Source organism: Rhea americana, unplaced genomic scaffold, assembly GCF_003343005.1.
Source record: "Rhea americana isolate MKP2758 unplaced genomic scaffold, rheAme1 scaffold_10, whole genome shotgun sequence".
NCBI lineage: Eukaryota > Metazoa > Chordata > Aves > Rheiformes > Rheidae > Rhea > Rhea americana.
The window spans coordinates 9464480-9490766 of NW_028185039.1; the positions used below are offsets into that span (position 1 = coordinate 9464480).

Sequence of the window (26287 nt, forward strand, 5' to 3'; positions counted from 1 at the left end):
AGCTGAATGAAGATGCCCRTGGGCACTAGGTCTTCCAGGCACTGCCCGAGACTGGGCCCGGCGACGGCACCAGTTCAGTTCAGACCCTGGTGACAGTGCAAACTGATCCACAGCAACTAACAGCATTATGAGGTGAGAACTCAATCAAATGGATGTAATTATGGTTACCAGTCCCTAAAAGCACGAATGTCAAAACAAAATCAAACCTTCTCCATTTCAAAAGCTAGATACTGCTCAATATACTCTTCAGTACTGCAGGAGGGCTTAGAAACACGTGACCTCTGCAGCCAACTGTACTGTTTCCTGTGGACATTCAGCTTCAATCAACTTGTCTGCTTAGCAGTTTTTGTAATCATTATTAGTGATTTCTGCAATAGACAATCTKATACACTACAGATACAGAAGGATGACCCAAGGGACCTGCTTAGATTTCCTTGAGTAGAGGTGATTACATACCTCGCCTTATCTATCACTACTAATTRTAACGAGGATTTTCTCAGCTTCAATTAACTCACCTGGTACTTCTGAACGGGATAACCTGGCCTTACGTTTGCTGTTCCTTCTGATCTGTGCTTCAGCTGTCACATGGACAAAGAAACCACTCGAAATAGGAGACATCCAGTAAGGCTCTCCTCCCTCAAAAGGCAGATGAATGGATGGGATGCAAAGCCAAATATATCTCAGTACTGTAGAGAGATGGAGATTTACCCAAGTAAATCCCTGCTCCTGCGTGAAGTCCTGTTGACTGGAGATCTAGCTAGCACCGCTGGTTCAGCCTTACTGAGAATTCRGGTACTAAAGATACCTTTAAGGATATTAGGGCCTTTATTCTTTGTAAKAAAGGCTGACCTGGAGAAACAGTCTAGTTTCTGTAGACAACCGCAGATTGCTTTGTGGAAATGAAACCAGAGAGTAACCCAGAAAGCCATCAGGCCATCTGTAAGGAGCACGCAAAGGAAGCTAAACAGTTCCATCAGCCCTTAGTAACCAACCTATAATACAACAAAATTCGTTAAAATTTTCCTTTAAGCCTTGTATTTTTATTATTTATTATACACAATGAAACTTCACTTATCCTAATGTCTTATCGGAAAAAATACATTTGTTTGAAATGAGGTCATGTCCCTTGACATATATTAACTGATGTGAAAACCCCCCATTTATTCAAATGCCCATTTATCCATGTTAATACCATTTGAATAAAGGAAGCTTCACRATATGTCAGACATTTTCTTTGAACAAAACTCAAAGTTAATTAAACGAAACCCTACAATATTTATGATTTTTTCATAGCTCAATGTGGCTAAGAAAAGGTGATGTTAATATTGACATTAATTAACGTCAATCTTAATGTACTATTACATTAATAGGTTGGCATATCTTTCAGCCTAAGGCAATGCACTATGCTGCTAAAGCTATTTATAACAAAAGTATTTTAAACAGCTTTGCCCCCCCTCCAAAAAAAAAAAAAAAAAATCAATTTATACTAAATGTTGTTGCAGAATCAGATTCATCACCCTAGAGATTAAGGAAAAAACGAAAGACCAATTTAATGACAGGATTTAGTTCATTATTTATCTTCTAGCATGTAAATTATAGATTGTCATGAATTTTTCATCCTTTCGGTGCCCACTACCTAATTCATGTGAAAAACATAAGTCTGTGTTACAAAGAGCGAGCTCCCTGGCTCTGTGTACGAGAAACATCTCCTCTGCCTTTTGACAGACGATAATCTGTCAAAATGAAAAATTAATGGAGGCTCCCTTAATTCATCATCTTCTGCCTCTCTTCTATTAATGGCTTTTTTTTTTTTTTTTTTTTNTTCTATAACTCCACTCGCACTGAATAGAACTGCCGGGTGGGTGGGAGGGTGAAGATAAACAGGTCAGCTGACTGCTTGAGCTTATGCAGTGCACTATAATTCAGCTGATAGATGGATGACATGTGTTACTTATTAAATGCTTTCAGGAATCCTGTGGTTTCCAACACAGACTGTAAGTGTGTTGTGATAAAGCTCATACTACGTGTTTTCCTGCTCTCAGCTTGACCATAAAGAAAATTACCCTGTGCAAATGATCATAAAGAAGTTACATGAACTAGGTGTGTTGTGCTACATACAAYTCAACTCATCCGTGTAGCAACCAACGGAAAAGAATAATTAGCTTTGGTCTGATTATAAAATGCTCATATAAAAACACGCCTCCTCCCCAATTAACTTTGCAGAATCTTTTATATCACTGATAAAGACAAGTCCCAGAGCACAAAAGAAGCATTTAAACAGAGTAGAAATGTGCCATTATACATATATTTCATAATTCTCCTAAGCACAAAAAAATCTAAAAACTAAAAGCTGCACCAAAGGTTTTCTTCTTTTCACAAGTCATCTACTTTTCCACGACCTTACATGCCTGATGCTTTACTACAGCTGTGACAAAATAAAACCCAGCAAAACTATGTCTCGTCACAAATGGAGGATCCTGACAGCTGCATGATGTGATTGCTGAGGACAGAGGAGCAGTACGGAAATGGACTCGTCTACAAGTCAAATGAATATTTGCTAAGAAGAGCAGTAGGGATTATAACAACAGAAAAGCATTTTCTTTTATAAAGGGCATGCAGTGCAYGTCTACACAAGTTTGAAAAAAAAACATTTTTTGCTACAGAAATCCCTACTCAAACATCCATTTTTAACACTAGAGTAATACTGTGAGCTGGCTCCAGAGCTATTTCACCAAAAAAATGTAGCCTAACACTGTCAGGCTGAGCAGTAGTTAGAATTAACTTCTGAACTAGTAACCCTCAGACTCCAGAAGGGATAAACAGCCTATTGCATATTCATTTTAACCTGCAGCCAAGCAGGACCATTTTCATGGAGAACTTGCTATCTCTCACAGAGCAATATACATATTGTAAATGAAGTCACTCATCACACTACCTAGAACTCGGTTATGACACTGGAGCCTGGGCCACATCTCAGTGAGGTTAATGCAAAGGCACCTACTGAAGTCCTGAGCAAGCCCCTGACCCAACTGCTGCAATTCGTTCAGACCTTGGAGACTGCTGCATTCATGTAGAGCCAAGCTTGAAACCAGAAAGTCTTGGCCTAGAATCAGAGAGGCCAAACCAACAGCCTCTGTTATCAAACTGTGTTTATGATAGCTGCAGCCTGCATGCCTTAGGGACCAAATAACCAAAAACCTAGTATCCGGTTCTCCTGTGACAAGCAGAAGAAGATACTATTTATCAGCTGTTCAAAATTATTATTTCCTTTGTAAAATGTCTTACCTAAATACTTCAGTTTTTGGAAATCAGCTGTGTATCACAATAAACAAAGAAAATCATGARGCACTGACAAAAGTTGAAAATAATCCTGACCATCCCTAGTAGAAACGGAAGTAATTCTTCATTACCATACAGCTTTGCAATTGAATTGATTGGATCAGGAGATTAAAAAGGGGCTACAAAGCTAGACATCTTCACAAGAGTGGCCAGTCAATGGATTTGGAGCAAGAAATCTCTAGGACCAAAACTCATTAACATTGGAAAAGYGTACCTAGCCAACATGAAATGAGCTGGTCACCACTTATTTCTCACAGTTTGTGTTCACATTACAGAAACCACCACTTGATAAACACTGTTCCACTTCTCTTTGTCAGGCACTAAATCCAGCCAACCACTAGGAAAGCTGCAATACTCTAACATGCTAAAGCAAGCTCTCTCACAGTGGGGCAAAGATAAAAATCTTTATTGCTGCTCTTCATGCTGTAGTTGGCCTAGAAACCAAACACCTTTCTCCAAAAYAGCTTACCTGCTAGTCATCTACGATCACTATTATTTCTTAATAACGCATTACCATACAGATAGGACTGTAGCCCTGCAGCACTACTACGTGGCTGTGAAAGCCTGGTGTTGGAGAAGACTGCAAGGCAGAGCAACCGAATTGTATTCCTATCTGCCATGGGCCATAAAAGGAGCCCCCAACACCTTCTTTCTTGATCAAGTATTAAATCCTTCAGATACCTAAAAATTATTATGCTGATATGGCTGTTAAGGTCAAGGTTTAAAGTATAATGTGGATCTTAGAAGGAATTCTAGTGATTGATGTAATGCATCAGACACTTACCTTGAAAAAGGCATTATTCAGCTGCCTCCACTAGAAGATTAAAAGTAGGAGGAAAAGAAGTTGCAAAACTGGTTAAATGATGGGTGGTTGTTCTCAGTGGTCAATGTTGCAATGAAATTACTGTAAAAAATAGCTATTGATATTGAAACTTGCCTGCAACATCTTCTGATCTAACACATGGCCTCCAGGCAGCAGTTCTCTCCTCACCTCAGTAACCTTGTATACCAGCTAGTTTCAAATACTAGCAATTTACAAAATCATACCTGAAAGACACTTTCTATCCACTCTGCATGTTTTCTGAAACTTTTCTGACAATATAAGAGATTTTTCATATTTGCTTAAAGCCCAAGCCACTTTAACATGAATTGCTACTTTTTCTGAAATTTTATCTCATTATTTCTAATGGTTTCATGGAATTTGTGACTATCAAGTTTTTAAACTAAATTAAGAGAACAACACTGACAAATGGGCAGGATTTTGCAGAAGCAGCATAGTTATAGGAACACGGGACTAACCATACCTCATTAAAGTATTAGCACACTATGAGCAAAGGTCTGAGATTTTTTCATAAGCAATACACAGTACTTTATATGAACGTTAAAAATAGTAGCAGCAAAGTAGAAAACCACTGCTCCAGTGCTTTATGAAGAGGAAAACAGTCTCTCTCCTATATGTAACAACAATATCGCACATATTATATAAGCATGTTCATCATCGAGCACATCAAACAACAAGGAAGATAAAGATCCATAGTCTCAAAATGCAACAGTATTGGCCAGACCCTACAAGGTCCAGTTCCAAACATGATCATAGCCACAGTAAGGCAAAAATTAATAGACAAAGATTCCTAGTCTTTGCCTCTTTTTTGCTTCCTAGCATACGTACGTGTGCCTGTGTGTGCACCTACTACAAGCCAGGCAGCCCGCACACACAAGCAGGTGTAGCAGTCAGCTGCCTGTCCGGTACTGGTAGAGCTCCAACGCTGGAGAGCCCATGCTATCCCCACGTTAGGTACAGCTCTGCTGTGACCCTGCTCTCAGCACCATACCCAGAGAGCCTCGTTACCCCTTTCATCWGCCTCCTCTATCAGTCCTCTACAGAAGTTGAGAGGACTATAAAAATACCTTTTTATTGCTTTGTATATACCTCAACACCAATAACAGAAACACAAAAGCATAGGAAAAAAGAAGTAAATGGGAAAAAAGTTTTCTACTGATATAAATGACAAAATATCAGACTCAGTTGCACAACTGTAAATGACAAAGAAACAAGGTAACTGAAAATCAGGCCCCATAACATGTGTTTTTCCAGCAGAAAATGAAGCTTTTTCAGATACTGACTGAACTTTGTAGGGATGAATCTGAAATTATGAGGGACACTGAAGGGAGCAAAAACTTAGCTATCCAYAACACACTCAGTTCAGAGTTACCTCATTTCAGGTTTATGGTGCTCTAAGAACATAATGTTGCCAGAGAAGCTGCTCTAATAACACCAGAAGAGCTGAAAAGTAAAGTGCTTATTAGTTGCTGAGTTCAGTGCAGTTACTACCATCAACTTGCATGGAGGAACCTTTACAGCAGAGCAGACCTGAAAATTAATAGCTTAAGTTTCTCATTCATAATTGGGGTCCCCTATACCACTTTTGCCATAATATGCCATGACTGTGGATCTTAGAGTCTTAAGTCCCATCTAGCTTTGTTCATACCCTCATACGTCTCTATCCTTGATTTACAGTTACACGAGTTTGAGCAGGATTGGGCCTTCTCCAGAAGCAGTATATAACCATGTTATGTCCACAAGGATATGTTTATGATTAAGATTAGCTTCATTAAAACAAAAACTGAACTGAAAATCACAGAACTGAAAATATGAGGCACCTGACTTTGAAATAAATTACCTTCATGAAATTATGGTCTTTTCTTTGCACTGAAATATTCACAGGAAATTAATGAGGTTGTCAGATGAATTCTATGAAGATTTATGTGCTGATTAGGTGACATGTCTTAAAACAAAATAAAATAATAAAGAATCTCTTCCATTAAAAAAAGCAGCATACTTAATTTGAATTCAATCTTTTATCAGATTACTTCTGTTTAGTGGCAAATAGTTCCTTTGTTTAAAAACCTTTCACAAAGGCAAAGCCTCAGGAAAACATTTTGTAAAAGTATTCTGAAAGTCAAAGTCATTTTGACAGAAATCAAACCAGAAATAATTTCTCCCTGAAGGAATCCTGCTTTATTTTAATGATGTCTGGATTGTTTCCACTTAAATAGTGTAATGGGAATTTTTTAAAATTTTGATTCACATTGTCCATTTTAACAATGATCTTTTCTGTAAGCTTAGGAACTCATTTGTCATATACATTTTGTTCAAGTGGAGAAAACAAATATTAAAGGAAAACAATTTGACTAAAAACATCTTCCCTTCATTAAGGAGCTTTATGTTCTAATGTCTGAAAGTGAAAGTCTGCTTTAATGGCTGCTGGGAGCTGGGGATCTCTCTGTCAGACACTTACTGAGGCATTCTTTCTGGGTAATAGAGGCTATTTATGGGGCTTTTCATGACCTTTCTTCTTGGTACTGCCAACAGAGGAATACTGTAGGCACCTCTTTTGCATCCACATATCTGCTTGCTCACRGATTATGGTCTCTATTGTTTTCTTCATTTTGAAGAAAAATGTTGCATGTAATTAGAACAAGATAACAGCACAGTACTGTGTGTTCTATCACACATCTAACCGATCCCCGCAGTCATTACACATACTAACGTACATTACACTGTGGAGACAAATATATTGAAATAAAACTCCTGTTTTATCATCCAGTGCATTATGAATCCTTTCCTACATTCTGGAAGATACTTCAATAAGAAAGGTACTTTTTGGCTTTTAATAGTACAAGACAGACCTTCTTTTAGAAGAAAAAAGAATCTGTAATTGTTAACCAAATCCCACAGTCTTTCAACGTTAAACTGAATGCCTATTTACTTAAACTAATCCATTTAATTTTGCAATGTGAGAATCACATATACTCGCTCTGATTCAGAACTGAGTTCCAGAAACCCTTCTGCATACGCTCATGATCCTAAAAGCATCTCCTTTGCTTACATTTAAACAGCRCCTCTTTGTGCAAGACAGATAAAGAGCTGACGGGCTGCTTATTTCAGGAATTTCTAACCAACAGCAACAGTCGAACTCCAGAGAGTCACTTAGTGCAGCTATACAGAAGTATGCTCTAGCACCTGCTAGCAGACTTGCAAAGAGTCCTGGATTCCCGCATTGGTAAAACCAGCCCCAGTCAGCTCACCTTCTTTACAGCATACTCACAATGATATTCTTTCTTTCTTTCTTTCTTTTAAAGAAAGTATTTGTACAATGATTTGCAAAGTAATTGCATTTTTTTTTTACAAGTTTAAGGAAAAAAAATGGAAATAGCATATCTCATTGAAACACATTGGTGTCATACTTGAAATAGTAAAAATACTTGTACACTATTATTCTCTCAAAATTACCACTAATATTCCTTCCTCCAATGATGAATAAATCTGGACTGAAGTAATGAAGGTCTCATCGGGACCTGGATGCCTAAGGCCATACTGTTCTTTGTTAGAGAACTACAAACAAATCAGGAGYTTACTATGTGTCAGCAACAAACAGTTTGACTTGGAGGTGATGATTTTGCACAAAAGCATAGCCAAGGGTTGAAAACTACAGTTCTGAAGTAACTGTAGTCAGTATAATCTCCATTAAAGCAAAAACCAGTCAGCTAAGCTGCCATATAGTTGAGGAGCTCTTGGGATAATTGCTACTACGTCCTATTGCCCACCTTTCCCTTAAGGTTCCAATTTGATACAAATGTTGAGAGCTACATTACATCCTAAAAAATAAATAATTCAAAAGGTCGTTAATGTTGTTCAATCCRCCACTCAGAAGTCTGGCAATACTAGGTAACTGCTTCCTTTTCAGTCCTGAGTCAGCCTGTTTGTGCACATATCCATAATGCGAAGAGTCTTTGATTTCAGGGAGCAAATTATTGTGAAATTCTATCAAGCAAGMAAGACTCCTCTACTTGGAGGCTCAGAGACGCAGGTAGGTAGCACAGCCTTCTATCACGGGCTGTGATGAGAAGTCTGGCAATAAGCAGCAGACTGTTATCATCACAGGGGACTGAGGGCTAAAGCAAGGGAGGGGTTCACTGTCTCCTTGCTCTCTGGTTCAGTGCTTAATACTGCAGTTGCTTCTTCCAGCTGCCAGGGTAAGTCCTGCTTAGTCCCCGCAGGCTAGTGATGCAGCATGCTCAACACAGACTCTTTCTGGGTTGAATTCAGAATGCTTTTTGTTTTAAGTAAGCATTGGAATAACCAGATAAGCCTGAGTAGGCTTGACACCATCACAAGTACTTGCTCACCTTCTCCAGCTCTGTCCTCACCAGATCCCYCTGTAAGTTGCTGCTAACAAACTTCTTCCAACTAAAGCTGTTACTGCAGCTTGCAGCGTGTTGGCCAGAGAGGCAGAGGTTTAACAGACAAWCGTAAAAAGGCTGGACATCGCAGAAGCCATGTTAAGTGATATATGTTGTTGCGAGGTATGACTCACAGCTTTCAGTCACAGAGCAAGCTCTAGCAGTCGAAACCAGCCAGCAGGCACAGGCTATGCCTTAAGTCTCACCTAGCAGGCAAATGATGAGAAAGCTGCAGCAGCAAATTATTTGGAACAAAGTAAAAACAATTCTGACCCTATAGATAGCTACTAGATAGCCACTAGATAGCCAAAAAGCGTATGTGGATTACAATGATTTTCTTTGGCTGTTCTTGCAAATTAAATARGTTTGATAGAAGATCCATGAACTTGCACAGCCTCTCAAAGGGCAAGGGMAGAAGCTACCTGTGCCTGGATGACAAGCTAGTGACACAACTACAACATGCACCTACTGAGCACATTCAGTTCAAGGCTTTTCAGAAAATGTATTGGATTTTCAAGGAGCTGGAGAAYACAAATCTCTGACGTTAGAGCAATCTCTCTGCCAATTTTAAAAAAAAGAGTAAACAAAGCTTTCTGATAAAATCATCTCCTCCTTTCCCCTTCATTCAGATTTTCCTATTCTTGGAAACAGCTGAACTATTTTTCCTGAAAGTTCCACAAAACATTTAGCTTGGAGCAAGTATTTCCATAAAAAGTTATAGTTTTAATAATTTARACCTGGCAAGTGAAAATCCAGAATGCTGGATTACCTTAAGAACAAGCAATGCTACTAACTCCATCTGTAATAGACATTTGCATAACATTTTACGAAACCCTTCAGTACAGAAAAAACTTGCAGTGTCTGTGCTGACATACTAATAATTTTGTATATGGAAAAGCTACAAATCTTGTGAGCCACAGATACTATTGATAAAAAGCAAACAAGGACCAGAAAAGATCACAGCTTTACTTCACAAACAGCATAATGTTCTTGCTGCACAAAAGTTATGTCAGTCTAAAAATCTAGTGGCATCTTTTTTAAAAAGATGTTACAAAGACTTGATTTCTAAGCAAACAATCCAATGTTACGTGTATAACATACATCAAAATATATGTGGATGTGCATGCGGATAGTTCTTAATACATCAGCAGAAGTCACTATAGATCGCCTCAACTAATTCATTAATAGACTCAAGTCATTGACTATTCATTTATTAAAACAGGCAGGAATCAGTTGCATGCAGTACGCATATATGTATTTCTACTAGCTATCTGTAACTAAACATTTGGTGAATGAAATAAGTCAAGAAAAGAAAGAAAAAGAAGAAAAAGGAACCTGTAGAGGAAGACAGAATAAGAGACAGGGCTTATAACCCAGCCCTCTCCTCAAAATTATAGGTTCTCTTTAAAGATGRGTTAGATAAATATCTTTCATGAAAAGCTTTAATGTCTCATTGATCCTGCCTTAGGATAGGGGTAGGATTTGTCAACCCCCCTGAGGTTCTCTTTCATCAGAACTGTCTATAATACTACCTTTGTGAAATGTCAGGGATTATCCTGGCAGTAAGACTGTCTCCTGTTAGAACAAGACCTTAAAGAGATGAATTAATGACTATGACTAATTGGATAATATAGCAAAGACTAGGTCATGTTCTGTACTGAGGTCAAGCTCTGGTCCTGCTTGGGCTAAGTAATTTAATGTACCATTGCATTGCAGCTAGCTCTTGGCTATACATATTGAAAAGCTGTGGCCAGCATGGTGTTTGGTAACTCGAGCCTCCAAAGGCCACCATTTAACACGATAAACGGCAGCAGCAAGGACAGGCCCTCAGYGCTGCCTGGCGTGTATGACGCTGCTCTGAGACAAACACGATGGATTCCTGCATTTCTGGGTTGGAAGTAACAGTGCGTGTGTTCGACGTGCTGTGACAGCGAGGGACATCAAACACAGGGAGCYGGCATTTCCCCTTAATCACTTCTCTTCTCTTCCGCTCGTCAATACAGCGGCCTTGAACTGCAGACGGGAAGAGGACCAACATCTCCACCAGCTGCTACAGCCACACAAGAAACAGCCGCTCCAGGTGCCTTGCTGCCCTATCACTACTATAGCAGCAGGACACCTTTCATCCGCTACGGCAACAGCTTGTCTTCGCTGTCATGCTCCAGATTAGGTGTGCCTCCTTAGCGGGACTCTTCTGGTCTGACCCGGGCTCAGTGAGGGCAAAAGCCTGCCTACTAGCAGGCTGCTTGCTGGGGCATCCCACCAGCCGCTGCAGAAGTGGGGGACCCATTCCCCTCCGTCTGCTTATTCCCACAGGTGGAAGCAGCACACAAATGGCTTCACAGGTCTCTCTCTCTCACATACTCGCCCTGTCAAAGTTTTAATGGAAGATTCCTCACCTTCTCCCTTCCCATCACAACCCATCCATCCCCTCCTGCCTTTTAGCCTAAGCAGAGCTTGGCCTCGATCACTCTTGAGCAGTTCAAGCTCAGCTCTGCCATCAGTGTATCGTCCAGTTAGTTACTGTCAACACTAGGGCCCTTAACTCACCACCTCGAGGTGCTCCCCTAACATGAGGCAGTCTCACCGTAAGAACGCTTGTTAACATTTGATAGAATTAGCATTAGAGCAAATAGTTGCGGATGGACCTCAGGAGGTGCCAGTGTTCCTCTGTCCCATGGCAGGACCTGCTAGCCTTGTAAACACTTAGGTTAGGACCCAAACAAAATAAACTTCGGCACTGTGCCATTTATCACCCATTTTCAGAAAACAGGGTCTTGCTGAGGCTGTTTCTTAGTCACCTGATCGCAGTCAGCCTTTTACTGCTTTAGTGAACTGATTTTAAATCAATTTAAAAATTAATTCCAAATACAGGGCCCATAATTAAAAAGAGACATAGCTAATCCTTTGTGACAATCTGCGTCCAAAACTATGCTTCTGAATTATTTGGACAATCATTTAAGAAGAAGAAGAAGAAAAAAAAAATCTTTCTTCCAACCCTGATTACATCAACGCTTTAAAGAAATGTTTCTTCCTTAGCTCTCTGATTTCCCTGGTGGCAGTGATATAAACCTTGAACTTCTTAAATGTCATTTAATTTATATGATTTTTCTGTTTACCCTTTTAAAATGACAAGTTGTTCTGTAGTATTTATGTCTGTTTGAAAATTAGATATCATGGGCAATCCAGTGCTGCAGTTGGATGCAGTGCTGTTAACTTAAGCTTAGTAAGCACTTACTATAAAAAGAGAAAAAAAACATGCCTCATCTTACTTTTTTCAGTCTTCACTTTTTGTTACAATGTCTATCAATTTTAAAAATCTATTCATTTGGCATTTTGTGTTGCTTCTTAACAAGTTAAGAAATTTAAATCAATGGTTACTCTGGGCATATGAAGAAATTACGGGCCTACTTTTAACTACCCACTGCTGACATGGGTTAATTAATTTCATTCCAGCAGGCAGACCACAATGAACTCTCCTCAGGTGGCATCGCCTTGTGGTGGCCAGTGGCTCACCAGCATTATWTTTGCAGAAGACCTTGTGACAGAAATGAAATTAAGTTGACCTGTGTTCCTGTGTTGCATCTCTGAATTAAGATGACAARATTTGTAAGCATCCCATAGGACTGGAGAAGCACAATCTGACTACCAAAATCATGGTGATTTTTAAACAAAATCTTTTTCATACAACGATTTTACAATCTTTCCAAAAGTCCATTCCCATTAACATGGAAAGGGGAAGACTTCGTACTCATCGTACTAAGCAGACGAYGTTTGAATTACCTCAGTGTTTTAAAGCTATATTTATAGCTTACTGGAGTTATTTTATACCAGTGAAAAAAAAAATGTAACTCATAATCTCAAAAGTAACCTATTTGGCAAAATATATTATTTTAAATTGTAGGGAATGTCAAAATTCTAGTTGAGTCTGGGAAGATTTGTACCTTAATAAAGGAGAGAATTTATTACACTAAAATGTAAAAAGAATTTGTTAACMTTTTTTTCCTAAGGAAACAAGGCATATATCATCATATTGTCTATATGCCTCTAGCATCTTTTGAGCTTAACAACCTATTTTAACTAAATTTAATAGGATAGGGAATAGTTAGATAGGTGGAGATATATCCACTATCTGATATATCCAATATCAGAGATGGATATTGCCAAAGGCTTAGAGAAGAAGGGACTGGCAGCCTCGTGTTCCTTTCAACTCAAACGATCCTATGGATTTTGCGCCTCTTCTGTCCATTCGCACACCCAAACCAKTTGCCTTGTTCCCTGAGACATTCTGTTGTCCCATTATATTTTATTTTTAAGTCTTGGAAAAAGGCCTGCCTTTTCTTTTCTTGTTTATCAAATACTTTACAGGATCCTGGTTCGGGATCAGACTCCCTGGTACTTCAGTAACAGCAGAAAGGCCAAAAGCTGCCACTGTACTGAATGTAAAGACATGGATGATGGTTAAAACCACTAGCAGATTCTGTACACACAAACCTGTAAAACTGTGGGCTAGAAGAAAACKGTCTTGAAAAGGCGCACTTCCTAAAAACGAACCTAGATCAGACTATCACATACGGTGGACAAAAGCACTAGGACTAAACCTGGGATCAGAAAGCTCATGCACGTACTTCTTTCCTTACGTTGGCAATTGCTGCTGTGGAACGTTGGACTGAGAAAAAGTTGGCTCTTCCCTTGCTCTCCCCCCAGCATAAGGGTAAAACTCACAGAAATTCCCTCCTGTGTCAACCTCTTAATTCTACTTGATTTTCTGCTATATGATTTGCTCTTTTGAACCCATTGATCTGTTGATTCAGTTTTAACTACAACCTTGATTTGATCAYTCTATTGCTCTGTTCTTAATTACCTCAGAGATACTGCCTTAGATAGGCTCAGGTATAMATTGGTTTAATTTTGTAGTTCTTTGCTTATCCTACGTTTTTAATCAAGTAGGACACCAACTACAACACAGCTCATGAACACAAAGACTAGGCATTTTTAAACCACTAGCTAGCCATCCAAGCAAGCACCTAAGTCATTCTCATAATAATTCTGGAGAATATGAGAAGTCATTTCAATTTCACTTTTAAAGAGGGGACCTAAAGGAACTGCTTGAGCTTCAGTAGCTATGGGAATGTATTGGTGAATTAGACTTCTATCTTGGTATTCAGAGATGTAATCTCAATTTTAGGCAAAGATTTCTGAACTCCTTGAGCAGGAATCCCAAGATTATTCCCTAGGAAGAAAATAAGATTGCATTTGTTATCATTTCTATTCACACTGAATTCTCACATTCCCCTCACTTAACAGAAAAACTAATCAAAATTTCTGCTGAAAGAAAAGGAAGGAAAATCAGATGAAGTTTGAGAGGGGACATCTGTTGAAAGAGGATCTTCGAGGTCACTTTTTTTGTAGAGGTATATGAAGACGCAACCTCCCCAAGGACTCATCAGGAGTCACAATTAACTTTTAATTGCCTCAAACCCTGGGGCAGAAAGAAATTGAACCAAGGGTAGGAAGAGAAAGGTCAGAGATGAAGCTTTGCATAAAATGTCACACACTACGCAGGGATGGCATGCCTGCCTATTCACCAAYTCTGTGAAAAGGCATAAATGTTCATCACCTGTTGAACACGAGAGGAAGGAGGAAAAAATGATGAAGAAATAAAGGAATGGGAATAAAGGGCCCTCTGAGAGACCAAGATGTCATYTTATATGCCCTTTTGCCTAAGAAATCCAGAAAGCAGCAGTTAGTTCAAGAGTGCAATCTTAGAAGTTTGAGGCATAACAGCCTTCCAGAAATGCTAAGCTACTTTGGGTATGGCCAGGAGAAACCCTCATAATTTTATAGCAAGACTCACAGTACTTTCCCTTATTCTTGCAGCAGCAGGAGGTCCAGACAAAACATTCGTTCCTTTGTGCTCGCCTTTTAATGAATATGCCAGTGTCCCAGTTCACCAGGAAACCAGGGAAACTAGGTGATCTGAAACAGTAAGCTAAAATAATTTTGTTTGTTCACATGGCCAAAAATGGCATAAAATCTCATTTGATTGTTTCTTTCGCTGAAGTTAGCTCTGTGGCTTTGTCTCAGTGGTATAACTTGGTCTTTGAGGCTTTAGGCTAGTCTTCAAGAGGTCAGGCTGAGACCTAAGTTAACAGCAGCTTAAGACACTGGYTTAACACAGGGTTTTTCAGCTTTTCTCTGTCCTACCAACCTTTGCCAGTTCCAGGAGGTGCAATGTTGCGGCAGGAAGCCCTCAGCGCTGCCGCAGCCCGGCAGTGCCTATTGGTGCTGCAGCGGCACCCTCTGCCACGTTCGTGCCTCTGCTTGCACCAGGACTGAGCTGGACTATCCCTGTTTACATGTTTGGGCCTGCCAATAAACACAGAAGATTCTCTGCTCATTTTGTGTCAGGTCTGTCTCTTGTCTCTGACTGTGTTTGTACCTGGGCTGGCATAATGGGGTCTCTAGGCACTGTATTACTAATAATAACTTCAAAGGACTTGTTCAAAGTTTAAGAGTTGAGCTTGAAAACAACTCCTAAACATGACACCTTTTAAAGATAGCAGTCAGTGGACTACAGAGTATTGACAATTGCTGTACTCAGACAGGTAAACAAGTCTCTGTGGATTTGATAGCCCAATAAATATCCATTATTGCTTGCTGCCAGGCTGTGGGCTGAAAACAAAAACAAGCAGAGAACAATTCTTAATGGCTGATAACAAAAATAATCCAGTCTTATCTAAATCAGACTTTATTGGCCTGGATGAATTACTTTTGGCCTCCTGTAATCAAAGCTGAAAATTCACCTGTCAGGCACAGTATGGTAAAACTCATTAGAACCTCACCATGTGCTGTTATGAAATTGCTCCATATGGCAGTGCATGATTGTTTATTTACTAGATTCAAATATAGGCAGGTTTCAGAAAAATAAAAAATAATTATTTTCAAGTTCCTTTAAGGCACGAGCGTATAGGCTGAAGCTGTACACTTCTGCAATTGCAATATTTCCTTTGTACAAAGAATTGTCTTGGGCAGCAGTGAAGCTATTGATCAGGCAATTGGCAATCCTCAAGTGTGAGCACTCATTAAGGCAAAGGTATATGAATCATTTTTTAATGACATCTCTTTGCTTTCAGCAGCTTAGCATGTGTCCTGGTTTCAATGGATGCACTGTAATTTAGGCAAGCTGTCTACAGACTTCAGCCATTACTCTTACCATATGTTTTCTTCAAAAATTACCATGCACTGGGGCCTGCTAGCTGCATTCACGTAGCGAGGTGCACTCTCTCTGCTGTATCAGCACGTTAGCATTACTTGAAAAAGCAGGAGTAATGTGCTTATTATAAAGAGAAATTTCCAATTAGCAAGTTTAGTGCATGTGTGTTACCTTGGATTAAATACATTCCAATTATGGGCAGCTCATTATTAAAACTACAGCCAGCTGTTTGCCAGAAATGTGAGATCTGGTAAACAAGCCTCTCCCTATTTCCTTGCAAAAGATCCCAGGTTATTTCTTCTTCCCTTTGATTCACACATAGTAAGTATGAATACTGCAGGAAACTCCTCTGCCACCCCATCTACGCATTCCAAAGCAAAATAACTACCAGAGACAGTGAGATGTGCTAGTTAAAAAATAAGGAAAATCAKAATTCAACAGAAGAGCATGACAATTCATGCATGCTTTGGGAAATAGACTGTTGCCAACTTCCCTTGGTAAGGACACTGGACCAGGAAAAAAAAAAAAGGTATAGAAGTAGGAAAGACTCCATCATACTATTTCCATATATTTTACTAGCCTTGGCCAAGTGCCTGTGATGTGCACGTCATGGCCGTACCACGCTAACATGGAGCACCCCTCGCCTGCCTGGGCAACTGCCGGGCTCCCCTGCGCAGACCCAGGGTTCAGGGACAGGCATGCGTGTTGCTTAACCCTTAAACATTAACAACTTCATTAAATGGAAATAAGACTAAAGAACCAGGAAAAAAGTGAAAGATACTAATTCGCTTTCCTCCGCTAAACCCGTAGTTTTACTGTACTATTTAAAGAATATCCATTCACTTAAAAAATACAGCCCAGGTCCAGCCATGTCAGAGGAAGTTGATTACTTAAGTAAGACTTTAATCTTAAAACATGTTCTGAAGTTTCAAAGCATGCCAGTTTTAGAATTAGGACCGGTCAKTATATATTTTTATAGAGCCTTATTTTAAGAGCACGTTTCCCAGTGATGCTGTGCCAGGAGGCCAGCAGAAGCATTTGTTTTTGCACTCCGGCATTTGTTTGCACAACGGCAGAGCAACGGCGATAAAGTCCGCATGGAGCAACCGCCGTCTGCAGGAAGGTGCCTGTCTGCTATACCGGACTCCTGCGCTCAGATCAGCCAGAGAAATGAAAAATTCCAGAGCCTCTTCCTAGCTGCCAATACAACTAAAACAGAAAAAGCAAGAGAGGGAAAGGGAAAGGGAAAGGGAAAGGGAAAGGGAAAGGGAAAGGGAAAGGGAAAGGGAAAGGGTATCAATACACGTGTGCTTGCAGTAGTCCAAGGCAGCAACTGAAGGCTTCCGATAAAAAAGCTAGCAAAACCAACAGCAGACAGCAATACCCACTCTGACGTCTCTGCTCACCTCAAGCTCAGCTAAACCCAAATTTCAGAATCTAGAAGGAGAATCTGTTTCTCAGATCTAGGCCTGCAAAAACAGCTCAGCTGGGGCAGTGCCGACCTAAACAGTCCTGAGAAGCTGCTGCTGTTCTAACACTGCCTATCAGGTCTGTGACATTTAATTACATTTATACATTAGCAAGACCTAACAAAAAGAGAAGCAGTAGATGCAGTTAAACAGCCAAAACGAGCTTTTGCCCACATCGCTTTTTTTCATTCAGGCGCTGGCTGAAGCCGCGATGCCTGAAGCCCGCTTGCCGGTAGGAGCGGGCAGCGGAGGAGCTGCCCGCCCGGCGAGCGCGAGCAGCAGCGCGGCCTCGGGCGCCCGCGGGCGCTGCCCGCGCGCAGCCATCCTCACTAGCGAGCCATGCCTGCACCCATCTCCCCACGCCCTTGCGCAAAAACACTTAGCAAAGCCCGCAGAAAAGAGCGTATGGGAAGACCGAGAGAAAATACCACTCATAACATTATAAACCTACAAGTATTACAAAGGAGGAGTAAAAATAGATGTATCAAATGTGGGCCAAATACAGACCAAGGGAGGGTTACACAAGAGGCAATCCCACTCTCGGCAGTCAGATGTTCTCAGCGTCATTAGGAAGCTCTCTTTAGCAGACGAGGAGAGTTTAACGGCTCAAGGGATAGGGCTGCAAAGGTTTTTAGCACTGTTTGTGCATAGTCTACGTATAACATTCAACYTGGGAATGAGATATGATGTAGAAAATTGCCTTTGCAGTCCTAGAAGCCAATAATTTAGCTCTGCAACCTTAATTTATAAGGGAAAAGGGATGGTAGTTGGAACATGAATTTGGATCACCGTCAGATTCAGGAATGAAAGTAATTAATGCTTCTGTGAAACTCCCTTGATAGTTACTTTTGGATTCAAAATCTTTAAAGAAAAGTTTTAATTTAGGGGCAGAAGCTCATTATACTCTCAAAAGAATCCTGCTGCACTAAATCATTCTGCTTTCAATCCATACCCCAGCACCTCCTCCTTTACATACTGCTCATTCACTGATGCAGCTGCAAATTATTTCCCACCTTAACTGCTGAAACTTCTGCTTTGCTTCCACTTTGAACTGCAYCAAATTCAGGCTCCTTGTCCTCATATTCAAGGCCCTTACTATTAGTGTGTACCATGGTGACAACAGTCTTTCTTTTCACATTAGCTCCTCACTTTCTGCCACCCGTCACCCCAACCTCCCTCACCTTCAAATTTTCTTACTGTTTCTYCTAGGTGACTAAGAAAGCTTCTGCCCCACAAGCCTCCTCAACTGGCCCAACCTTTATTAACCATATTTTCCCACCACAGCACTCCAAGAAGTCATGGAGTTGTTTAATGAGTTATTGAAGTGACAAGATTATCTGATTGCCACCTCTGGATTTCACCTCTCTATTTTCTCCTACTCCCCCTTCATCTCTTTGTCATTTTATCTGACATTTTTTAATCATGGATTGTATGCTGCTTCAGAGTGTACAGCACAACCCRTATTTGGTGCTATGTTGACATATATATTAATAAWAAAAGACAATGTAATTGTATTCCCRRGGAAGCGATAGGACAGGACTTTATTGATTTTCAAGCTGTGTATTTATTTTTGTATTTTAACCTGTTCTTTGACTCTTTGACATCCCTTATGAGCAAGTTGCAGATTGGTACCAATTAGGCAGAAATTAATTTTTAATCCCCCCCTAGATTCCTGGATCCTTTAGCTCTGGAAAATCCTTAGCATCTTCATTTATATCCTGAGCTACAGTTCCTGGGATCTGCACAGTATCTGCTACAGCCAAYGAAAAGGTTCCTGTTTGCTACAACGGGCACTGAAACAAGTACTTAGAAAACTAGAGTCRTGAGTTTAATAAAGGTTTCATCTATTTTTTTTCCGTATACAAAATCACCTCWCATCTTTAGTTATTCATTTATATTCACCAGTGAAACTACTTATGATATACAGCTGCAAACAAAACCAAAAGGTTTTAGAGCTGAAATGCAAGCAATGGTGCTTTGCTACTTACACTGGCAGGGGAGGTATTTTCAGATTTCCTAGTCGAACCAGTGACTGCTGCTCAAGGTGCACACAGGGCTAACTGCATTTTGAACGCTTCCTAAAGGCCGCACAAACACTGGGGCTTCATCTATGATTTTAAGCCAAAAGGACTACATATGTGAATAAAGTTAAGCACTGACCAAGCCTTTCACAGGAATATGCCCCAATATTATAATCACACATCTCAGAATAACTATTAAAGGTCTCATTTTTTTCAGCCATTTTAGTAAGATTAAAGGAAGATCATATACATACATCAGTTTTAGCTTAGTCTCTCTTCAGCTGCCACCGATAGCTCTTCTGAATTAGAAATCGCAGCCAAAGTTTGCAGAAAAGGATGGCCACACCATTCTCATAGTTAGACCCTGAAGAATATATTACTTTTAAAAAAGCTTTATCTTTAAGATTTGGGTTTTGAGAAATGGCTCTCTTGGATAAATGCCACTTGCCCCTTGGGTTTTTTTTTTTTTTTTTTTTTAATAGGCTCTTATAGCCTTTAACATACCATGAAATTAAATACCTCCATCAGGGATCCATAACTTATCATAACAATAGTATTTCTAGCACTTGTTGGAACTAAGAGGAAAGTTAGAAGATGGTATAATAATGAGCATAACATTTTAAAGGACTACAGAATTGTGACTATACATTACTGAGCTCCCATAGTTAACCCGTGAATTAAAAACATATAAAAGTGATAATAGCCAAATCTCTACGGAAATGGTTTGCACTTGGTAAAATTATCACTTTGCTGGAATTAACCTATGATCTGCTGGGAAGTGTAAAAGAAAGTATTTTGAAGCATATTAATCTCATAACTGACCCTGCTCTGAGCAGGAGGTTGGACTAGATGACCTCCTGAGGTCTCTTCCAACCTCAATTATCCTATGATCTTAATCACTTCTAGTAGCTTTTGACAGGTGCCTGTAATAACAGTCTTACATTAAGAATGTACTAAGAATGGATCACTTCCTTCTTGCCTGCAGAACATTACTAAATCTGCAGTGCAAAATCAATGTAAAAATTGAGAGCCAATTCTGCAAGAATTCTGTGCACTCAGGTATCTTCTTCAAACCCACAGCCTTGTTCAGCGGTCAATCCCTCAAGACTCCAGCGGAGGAATGCTCAGTGAGAGCCATTTTTTAATCTTTTAGCATGCTAGTTTACTCTGAAGCACACTGACTCCTCCTTATTTACAGTTACGCGTTGTTCTTTAGTTTGTGAGCCCTTAACGGCGGGTGTGTCATTTACCGTCTCTACATGGCTCTCTAGTTTCCAGCGCTGTGACCATTTCAAACTGCTTGTTGTTACTATCAGAGAACTTTTACAATTGTGAAAGAGTTAGGAAAAGGTCTACCTCCTCAAAGAATAATACAGACATGTTACAACAGCCATTTTCACAACAACCAGAGTTTGAGACACAACAGCATTGCCAAATTGTAAATTAAGGTAAGTCAAGTTGTAAATTAAGGTAATTCACTTGCAGGACTGAGATTACTCAAAAAAAAAAAAAAAAAAAAAAAAAAAGGAAAGTGCTTATTTGTTAGGCAATGACAGAGAGTAGAACTGTTACATACAGCACTTCTACCAGCCCGTAAGTATCCTGGAGGGAATGGGATTTATTTTGACACAAATCTCAGAATAAAAAGAATAATTCAGAGTAGCCACAACGGGCCAAAAATGTTCCTAAAAAGACTCCAGCAAATGTATTGTTACCACAGGGAAAGCTGAATACTCATTAATTAGTGTGTCTGAAGAGCTTTCAAAACTGCTGGAAAGAAATTAATTCTCTTGACCTAAACTATAAAGCTAGGTTCAAAAGAGCCTTTGCATAGTATGGAAAATTGGGATTAGCATCAGTGACTTAATTTGGGCCCTTCTGGTTCATAGCAGCACTGGCCCAAGGAAAACTGCATTCTTGCTGGAGCCCAGTTCTGTCTGCCCATCTGGACACCAGTGTGGCATTGCTGCCATCTGTAGCCTACAGTAAGGTCTTTTATCTCCACCTGCGGTGCTACTCCGGGTTAGCTGACATGGTTTCACAGGTACTACTTGTGTTACGTGATCTAAATGAACACAGGTACCTGCTTACAGAGCTAGCAGAGTTTTTGGTGGCAGGAGACTGTGCTTTCCGATCTAGATTTAAAGACAAACATCAGCGACGCTGCCGAAAAGATGTAAACTAATCGTAGGAGCTCTGAGTGTGTGGACAACTTGGGACTACATCTCAAAGACAGGTTAGTTAGGTACAGACAGGTATCCGTATTCCTTTCACTGATGACTGAACAAGTCTGAACAGGGAAGATCACTCACATCTAAAATATTTGCACAATCAACTCTGACTGAAATCTCATTTTGGCATCAGGTTAGGATAGCAAAATCGCCACTTTTATTACATATACGCCCACTCATACAATTTAACACCTGAAATTGTCAGGCCATTTAAGAAGCTGCCCAACCGCAAGTGCAGCAGACAGGTGTCACCMTAAAACGATACCTATTACTTGCCAGTATAAGAACAAGTAATGAGTAGTAGCAAAATATTAACATACACACTGTTTAATTAAATGACAATATCATTTTCTTGTAGTCTTCACGTAATTCTGCTGGAACAGTACAATGTTGACATGATAATTTTATAAACTTTCTTGACAGTTCATGTTAAACCATCTTCTATTAGCTTAGATTGATAATTGGCACTTATAAAGAAAATGAAATGTCTGAAAAATCCATTAAACATTCCAAATATCTGAACAAACCTTATGCAATGGTTATTTTAAGTTATCTAAACCACTGTGTAAGCAGCTAAAGGATTACTTTCTTTTTATGTTAAAAAAAAAAAAAAAGCCTTGACTTCTTTTATATTTTTAATGCAAGGCATATGAAGAGGTGACTGCGAGACAGACTTAAATCTTCTTTCCATCAACTGATATTGGTAACAATTTCAATGAAATCAATAAAGTTACAGTATTTGGCTTTAGATCTGCTCACCACTCTTTTTCCTTCCTCCAGAAAACATAAAACGGAGAGAAAACCTTATTTCTGCAGATAATCCCTTAATAATCTGTCAAAACAGAATCCATTCCAAATCTTGTCAAAAAGTCTTATTTGGAGATGTTCARGTGATATATTTTCAGTGTATTGGCTATTTCTCTCCCACAGTCTAAGCACACAGACTGTGCAGAAAAGTGACAAAATTGCCCCATCCAATGAACTACAGAYTCCCATTCTTTAATGTATTTTGGYATTTAAATTCCCAGTGGCTGCTCTATCCAGCCAGTTTAAGCTGCTTGAAAAACCAAGAACATGTTTTAATTACAGCTTCTTAAAATTTATTATGTAAACTTAGTTGCTAAACCTCTGAGCAAAGGAAGCTTTTGAGAATGGGCCAAGTACCTCGGCCTATCCCTCAAGCCAGGCTAGGCTCAAGAAAAAACAGGAAATTAACATAGAATAACACCTCCTTTGTCAAAAATGACTCTTCTTTGGCCTTTCACTCCTGAAAGTAGACTTGAAAATTCTTGCAAATGCTATTCTTTTGCTAACCACACAGAAGCATAAATAATCTTTTCCCAAAGCCAGCTAAGGGTGGACAGAAGAAGGCGAGGAAACATCTCAGCATCAGAACTGCCAATACAATTTAAACCTGTCCTGATCACAGAAACATCTGGGGCTCAATCACCCGATACGAGGTGGCCTCCACTAGTGGTGAACAGCTGACTCAYATCTATACTAACTAAAGATGCAGCTTATTTTGACTTTATGCTGCACCATATGCTAGGAAGCACCCTCACTGTCTTCAAGCAGCCCCTCTGCCACAGCAACACAGTTACATTATGGACACAAAAACGGACAAGGGACAAAAAGTTGTCAACTGCCTGATATTCTTGATCACATTAGAATCGCTTACTGTAATAAAAACAATGGTTCAACTACAGATATTAAAACTAGCAACAATCTCATCTACCTTTAAGTGCAAATGAAATGACAGGACTTCATCTCTGTACAAATCTTACATGAGTGAATTTATCAGTTTTGTTTACTCTCAAATGATGAAAAGAATTAGCTAAATTAATTATCTTGCCTATAACGGAATATTTGATGAGATTTACTTGCTTCATTTCATTGAAGCTGGATAYTGGGTGTATCAAATAATTGAACAATAGATTAGAGATCATCTGCTGTCACTTACCCCTTCCCATCTCAAAAGCTTCAGACCGTCAACTACGTCGTTAGACCTTCRGCATAACTGACTTTAAAATGGTGTTCTGTCCTCTGAAAGCACAAAACAAAAAAGAAAAAACAACAAAAAAAGATTTACATTCCAAATATAATCCTCTATTTGTCCTGACTGCCTAATTGATCTAATGAAGCAGAGTAATACATTAAATCCATTGCTAAGGTACAATATACATTGAAGGGTTTTAATTAATCTTTTGAGATTATTTGAATAGACTATTGAAAATATAGGTGAAGGGAAAATTAACGTGTTTGAGATGCATGACAAARCAATTTCAGTCCTGTTTTTTCTTTCCAGTACTTTAGTCTTTCCAGCATTAAACCTCAAATCTTCTCACCGATAAAAGGGATGGGAGATTTGAAAAACATCCCACAGGACACTGGCCCAACTTCCTAGATTTTTGAAAATTCTTCTCAAAAACATTACTAGCCACGGTCCCAAGATTTCTGAGCCAATAATGACAAGTTTTCAATAACATCCATATAGTCTGGCTGTACTCTAGAGATCCATGAAAATCCTCAGGCATAAACACCACAAACAATACTGAGCACCCTGTGCCTAGCTCATCCAGCACCTGTTTCACTGCAGGACTAGAGTATTCTCACAGGAAAAATCAGGGAAAGGCAAGAGCTCCCCAGAAGGAATGGACTAACTTGGTTAGAGTTCGGGGGAAAATGCTGTTCTAGGACATCTCAGTTGTTAAACCACAGAGTAGATTATTTCCATATGTCAGCTTTGACCTTATTGTTTAGCTTTAGCTCTATGAATTATCCCATTTCGTTCTTATGAGGTTGTATTTCTGAAGCTTAGTTATAAATTATATCGACAAATAATTTCTCAAGTTACTATCCACCAAGTTGCTTTTCACTATTACTTTCAGAATGGCCTATTCTTAGACCCCCTTCCCCCAATTCCTGCCTTACCACCTTCGTTATTAAAACACAAAGCCAAAACATTTATTAATGGCTTCTGGAGTTTGTAACCATTTTGTGAATCATCTACAGAAATTYCTTAATCATTAACTGATAGCAATATTTGCAGAGATCAACAAAATCATTAAACTCTTGTTCTGGACACTACTTTWGCACAAACCTTTCTTTTCTTAGGGTGCACTCTCTGAACACCAAGGAGGCAAAGRTAGGTCAGAAATCTAGAATCTATTTCACTGTCATTCTGTATAAAATTGAATCGAGWCCTGTGTGACTTGTCCAGATCCCACCAAAATCAATGTAAAGACTGCCATCGATCTGAAAGAGTCTGTGTGCCAGGCCTTTAACCCCTCTAGAGCAAAATGCAATCAGGCGCCTCATTAAAGACTTAGTTAATGCCTGTACAATGCTTTCTGGAAAGGAAGGAAATTAAAGCTCCAGTTTCCAAAATTCTCAGTACCAACCTGCTGAATCTGTTGCTGAAGAAAATCTCCTGAATCCGTTACATTTTTAMTATTATAGAAAGCATTTAGTTTTTCAAATAAGAGAACTTACTCACTCAAGAGGGTTAACAAAAAGATTCACCTCCTTTTGCCATCCTGGTGGGTGCTAACAGCTTTACTGTAACTACCCAAGTGAAAACAGAGGGACTGGTATTCTTTGCAAAATGCTGCATGCTATCAAGGATGGAATGAGTTCTCTGTTTTCCTTTGACCCTGGTAATAAAGCTGCAGCTTTTTCCTTGCTGTAGCCTGAAACAAAATAGCTGATTCTCAGGTGGAAAAATAATTAGTAACATGGGAGGTCGAATGAATTTTGAGATATTGAGGAAAATGTAGTTTGAACTGTCAGGTTTACTTGCCTACCCACAGGAACCACAAAGCAGCAAAGAAATAAAACCCTCTTAGAACTTACAGCTTTCATCAACCTATTCCCTCTGGCTAACTTTTCCCCCCAAACCTCTCTTTTCCCAATGGCTCCTATTAGAAACACAAATAGCGTGCCTCTCTGCTTAGCGACAAATGTCATTTTACTAGAGGGTTTTTTTTAATAGTATTAAATTATTATTCTTTTTTCAATACCAGCACGGAAGGGCTATGCAACCTGTTCAGTCAAACGTGCTTAGCAGGAGCACTCGCGCTGCATGGRTTTTCAGAGGCAGCTGAAGGCATCGGCAGCTCGGCTCTCGCCCGGGCGGCCAAGGAGAGCCGGCCGCTTCCGCGACGGCCCGCCTGCACGGAGCTACGGCGCCYGCCAGCAGAGCCGCGGTGGATCTCCGTGTGCACGTCGAGAACAATTACGGACTAGCACAGAGGACCTTTATAGGCTTTCCCGCACTCTACTGTGGCCAGATTCCGAAAAAAAATTATGGAGAGAAATTGATTCTTTACTATGCAATATATATATACATACACATATATATAAAAGCATGCAGCATTACTGGGTCTTCTGTTGTTCACAACTTTTCCCTTTTCCCTTTAAATTTTTTTATTTTTATTTTTAAGTACAAGTGCTTAAAATTTCTCTGAAAATGCCTTTTCTTTCACTTAAATGTTTGTTGTGCCACAAAATGCACACAGAATAAATCTCTCCATACGCCAGCTGCAATAAACACAGCACGCGCGCAGCCACCCTGCCGCCAGGCTCTCCCCCAGACAGCAGACCCGGCACCACCGGCAGTTCCAGCTCTTCCAGACCAGTCGTGCATTAAGCTCTCCGTTAAAGCACCACTTTCACTCGACGGAGAGACGCCGGTTCCTCCCGCACAGAGGGGCCGCCAAGAACAGCCCCAGCTGCGGCTGGGTGCAGCCCGTGCCTGCGTCAGCCGCG

General features: G+C 39.8%; 1 long non-coding RNA gene across 1 annotated transcript in view; it reads right to left on the reverse strand.

Annotated features, from left to right (window-relative positions):
* LOC146601739 (uncharacterized) overlaps positions 1 to 23558 on the reverse strand; it is a 73206-nt gene extending 49648 nt beyond the window's left edge. Inside the window, exon 1 of the long non-coding RNA XR_014895681.1 lies at positions 23481 to 23558. This is a non-coding gene — a long non-coding RNA (uncharacterized LOC146601739). The remainder of the gene's footprint in view (positions 1 to 23480) is intronic.
* Positions 23559 to 26287: the final 2729 nt, after the last annotated feature.